Source organism: Cornus florida, unplaced genomic scaffold (genome assembly GCF_030987335.1).
Source record: "Cornus florida cultivar Cherokee Brave unplaced genomic scaffold, ASM3098733v1 CherokeeBrave_3.0.0_Hap2_Chr05, whole genome shotgun sequence".
NCBI classification, from domain to species: domain Eukaryota; kingdom Viridiplantae; phylum Streptophyta; class Magnoliopsida; order Cornales; family Cornaceae; genus Cornus; species Cornus florida.
Genome location: NW_026775575.1, coordinates 17,137,679 through 17,143,032, shown reverse-complemented (window position 1 = coordinate 17,143,032; position 5,354 = coordinate 17,137,679). Strand labels below are relative to the sequence as shown.

General features: G+C 38.2%; 1 non-coding gene across 1 annotated transcript; it reads left to right on the top strand.

Annotated features, from left to right (window-relative positions):
* Positions 1–4,982: 4,982 nt before the first annotated feature.
* LOC132310598 (small nucleolar RNA R71) lies at positions 4,983–5,088 on the top strand. Its single transcript, XR_009482652.1, has one exon. It is a non-coding gene; the product is annotated as a small nucleolar RNA R71 (small nucleolar RNA).
* Positions 5,089–5,354: the final 266 nt, after the last annotated feature.

Here is a 5,354-nt window from a genome sequence, read left to right as displayed (position 1 = left end):
ATTACAAGCCTTTCTGAGTAAGCACCAAGTCAAAATTACGGCCTATGATTGGAGCAAATTCGCAGCTACACAAGTTAGGTAGAGTCCAACACTCAGGAATTAAGCAACTCACTGTCAGCAGTCAGTTTAATCGATCAAAGAGGACTTCAATCGATCCAACACTTGCTTCGATCTATTGAAGCTGACGTGTCATCAAAAATATCTTTTAGGCCTTATCCACTTTGCTAAGCTAGCACCACCTTATCTCAATCGATTGTAGCCAGCTTCAATCGATCGGGACTTCCTTCGATCGATCGAAGTTCCACTGGTGCAATTTTCTTAACTTCTTTCCAACTTTACTCCTTAGCTCCAAAATTGAGCTAAATGGCTCTTCCTAGCCTGTTTGAAATATTTAACCTAAAATAGGCAAAAACACAAATAAACATAAAAGTAAGATAGATGAATGGATAAAAATACCCCAGTTTAGGTGCTAAAATGCATCACATTTGAGCACTTATCAGTTATAATGATGGCTAGGTACGGGTGGTCATTTGGTTTAAGGAACAGATGTGTTGGTTGCTTTTGCTCTGGAGGATTCATGTATGTGAACTCCTTGGTAGGATTGTTTGGTTATAAGGTATGGTTTTGAGAGCCTGTGTGTGTAGTCACTGGATCGTGACATCCCGTGTTTATTGTAAGTTTTAGGAGCTTGAGGATTTAAAGGACTACATGTATAGTATGTACTCTTCCTTTTAGAGTTGTGTGAGGGTAATGATTGGAGTTTTGACCTAAAGACAAGAACGACATGAATGTCATGGATGGACAGATGGGGAGGAGTGGCCTAGTTCCACTGTTGACAGAATGTCAGGTTAAGGGTTAATGATCGCTTCGTGTGATTGATAGTGACTAAGGCAGGGTGTAGTGTGTCACGTAGATTGGAGTTAGATGTTTTATTTGGATGTAAGACTGTGTAGAATGGGTGTATTTGGGGAATAACGATACTTCTATAGATTGATATATGTTGTTATAATCAGTGACGTGTTTGGTTTAGGACTACGTGTCCAATGAGCTTTAGTGGTTTGGCCATTTAATCCTTGAACGGTATTTTGGAGACTTGTGCATTGAGTGTTTGTTTACATGTACTATTGAGGATGTAGATGATTCCTTGTTGAAACTGTTATGAGAGGGAGTTTATTCTCATTAATCCCCCTTAGGAGTCAATGAGTATGATGCGTTACTTGATCGTGTGGTTGGTAATTGCTCGTGTAGTCATGGGACTGTATAGCTATGTGATAGGTAGCATGGTAATGTTTATCAGAGACCATTTTATGTGTATCCCTGGGATTGTGAGTCGAGCTCGTGTGCTGGGATGTTGAACGATTTTGTAACCGTTATCCTTGTGAGCAATTAGGGCATTTAATGTAGACTATGTGGAGTTTTACGGGTTGGATGTACCTGGTAGGGAATCTAGCAGTTTTAGCATGATATGTCTTATGAGATTTGTGTTGACACAATTTTATGCTTTGGGTCACTTCTGACCATGAGTTGAGTAGTTTCCTTGATCTAGTGTATGTGAGTCAGATAGTTAAGTATTGTGATGATTTGGGTTGAATAAGATCCTTTAAAGGTAAATGGATTCATATAAATTAATGAGGATCGTCATTTATGGATACATTATTGATTGGTGGTTATGTTCAAGGAATAATGATTCTAACGGTTTTAATTGATTAGGACTGGATGGATTCGTAGGGTTTATGTTGGGGACTTATTCCGTGAGTGATACCTTTAATTTTGATAAGTGATGGTAAGGAGTTTTTGTTTCGTACAGTAGGTACCTTTGTGTCCAGTTAGCTATTGTGGGGGTAAGGTAACATGTGGTTAGTGGTCACAGTTCATTGAAGGGACATTAGGTCATAAGCACAGAGTTGCAAATGACATTAGGACATAGGGTTCTTTAAATCGAGATTATGTGGTATGGCGTGCTGTGTGGGGTACTTGGAGATGTACTCCGATTCACGTGTGAGGTGACTTGATTTGGTACTTGGAGATGTACTCCGATTCACGAGTGAGGTGACTTGATTTTGGGGACAAAATCCTTGTAAGCTGGGGAGATTGTGATGTTTCGTAATTTTCCATTTTTTTGGTTTTGAATTTTCGGATTTATTCTTTCTCTCGCCTCGTTTTCCATACCACGCACCGGTTAGTGTGCTACATAGATTCTAAGTGGGGTTTGGGGCATTTCCTTGAGTTCAGGACTCTTAGAAATGCATTTCGGGTTTTTTTTCCTTTTTTTAGGATTTTGATCCAGGGGGTCCCGTGTGTGTCCTACACTCAGATTTTTCATGCCTAGGATTATTTCTTGGGGTCATACACTTCATACTTTATTATTTGAAGCATCTCTATGTGATTATGTATTTAATTATATCATAGTGGGGTATTATGTGGTGTAATTACATGTGAGGGCATTTTAAAGTTTTTATTAGTCAAGGTGGGGGCCATGAAGTGGCGGTGCATTTCGATATGAAATCACCTTTAGCATTTTCAACAACTATGATTCCTGACTTTTTGGGAACCACTTGAGTTGGACTAACGCACTTGGAATCAGAGATAGGATAAATGATTCCTACATCTAGAAGTTTTACAACCTCCTTTAGGACAACTTCCTTCATATTTGGGTTCAATCTCTTTTGAGTTTCCCTAAATGGCCTTTCATCCTCTTCCATGTGTATGTGATGTATACAAATAAAATGGTCAATACCTTTTAGGTCAGCCACACTCCATCGAATGGCTTCTTTGTTAGCTTTAAGCACTTCCAAATGATCATTCTCTTGGTCATTTTCAAGATTTGAAGCAATGATGACCGAAAGAGTCTCTTTTGGACCTAAGAAGGCGTATTTGAGATTGGATGGAAGAGGCTTAAACTCAAGAGTAGGAGGAGAGATGAGAGAAGGAACTGTAGAGTACTAGAGAGTGAGGAAGAGGTTCTTTCTTGCTTCTCTAAGGTGGGAAATCCAAAGTGGCCATAAATTCCATCAAAGCATTCACCTCACTTGTGGATTCCTCTATGTCAAAACCACATCTTTTAAACATTTCACAAAGGCACGCCTTAAGAGGTTCCTTAGAGAGAATAGAGGGAAGAGTCTCCTCTATGATTTCATCCAAGACATCCACTAAGAAACACTCATCTTCGCCTGTGGGATGCTAACTCGCATTGAATACATTAAGCTTAACCATTATGTTGCCAAAAGAGATGTCCATAATGCCAGATCTACAATTAATGGTGGCATTGGCAGTAGTAAGGAATGGTCTTTCTAAGACGACTGGAATGTGATTGGTAAGATTAGGGACTGGTTCAGTATCAAGTTCCACAAAATCAACCGGGAAATAAAATTTATCAACCTTAATTATAATGTCCTCAACAATTCCCCTGGGTTTTTTTATTGATCTATAAGCTAGTTGGATCACTACCGATGTTAGCTTCAAGTCACCTAATCCTAATTGCAAGTAAATAGAGTATAGAATGAGATTAATACTTGCACCTAAATCAAGGAGAGCTCTACGAACCTCTTGGTTTCCAATAACACAAGAAATGGTCAAAGCACTCGGATCTTTGAACTTAGGAAGAGTGTTAGAAAGAAGAATGGAACTCACTTGTTCCGTTAAAAGCACTTTCTTAAGGTCATTTCATTTGCTTTTCCTCTTTTGTGTGCACAAGTCCTTCAAGAACTTTGCATATAGTGGAATTTGCCTAATTCCATCTAGAAGAGGAAGATTAATTTTCACTTGTTTAAACACTTCCATCATATCATGAATTTTTCCTTCTTGTCCCTCAAATGATGAAGCCACTCTCAATGCTTGAGGAAATGGAGCTTTTGGCTCATAAGGCTTCTTTAATTATGGAGATGATGATGAAGATGATGGAATATCCTTTTTGGAACCACTAGCATCCAAGGAAGTAGAAATAGGATTTTGAATGGGACGGATGCAACCACTTGGTTGTGTCAGTTCACTATCTTCCTTAGGTACCACTACCGTATTGTCTATTTTATTACTACTCCTCAAGGTAGTAATTGCTTGAACTTGCTCATTTCTAGAAATCCCGATGAAAGACTTGCTTGTGTCATAAATTGCCCTTTAGGATTGGTTTTAGTTTGACTAGGCAACTTACCTTTCTCTCTCACATTTAAAGAATTAGCTAATTGCCCGATTTGAGCTTCAAGCTTCATAATTAATTGAGAATGAGAATAAAACAATTGATTATCTTTTTGAAGATCACCTAAGGCTTCCAAGACCTTGTCTTCAAAAGCGGGACTCTTAGGAAGCGCTTGATTTGGATTAGAGTAAGAATGAGAATTTGGTGCTTGAAGATGAGAATATTGATTCACATTTTGAGGATAGAATGAAGGATGGTAACCTTGAGAATTCTGATTTTGGAGATATGGGGGAACATACTTTACTTGGTAACCTTGAGTTTGAGGAGGGTTTGCACCGTCTCCTTGATTTTTCCATACAAAGTTTGGATGATTTTTCCACCCCGGATTGTAAGTATTGGAATAAGGGTTGTTCCCTTGATGAATGAAAACAGCATTTACTTGTTCTTGAGACTCACTTGGTATCATTTGTCCAAGAGGACAATTTAAAGTATGGTGAGTGTAACTAGAACAAATCATATGCATTTCATTGGAATAATGGGAATAAGATTAAATTGCAGAACCTTAATTCAAAAGGAATTTATCAAACTTTTGAGTAAGATTTTTGACCTCAGCGGTAATTTCCATGGAAGTGTCTATTTGACATAGAGCTTTCTTTCCTCCCACATTTGTTAGGCGACCCCCTCTAGAAATGAAGATCTATGCATTGAATTTTCACTCATTTTTTTGAAAAGATGCTAAATTTCATCCTTATTTCTTTTTATGTAGTTGCCTCCACATGAAGCATCAACAATGCCCTTATTGGCATCGGATAAACTTGTAAAGAATCATTGAACTAATTGCCACTTGGGAATGTCATGATGTGGACATTTCCATGGCAAGTCATTCAAACATTCCCATGTTTCATGAAAGGGTTCTCCTTCTTCTTGTGCAAATTCATGAATAGAAGTTCTCATGTAATCGGTTCGACTCACGGGGTAGTACTTCTTTAGAAAATCTTGTTGCAATTGTGCCCAAAAGGTGATTGTATTTGACCAGAAGTTGTTAAACCAATATTTAACTTTATCCCGAAGAGTGAAAGGGAAAAGCTTCATTTTAAGGACTTCTTCTAGCATATCCATGATTTTTACGATGGAACAAACTTCCAAGAACTCATTTAAATGTTTATAAGGTTCTTCATTGCTCAACCTATAGAAAAGGGGGCACATGTTAATGGTGGAAGCC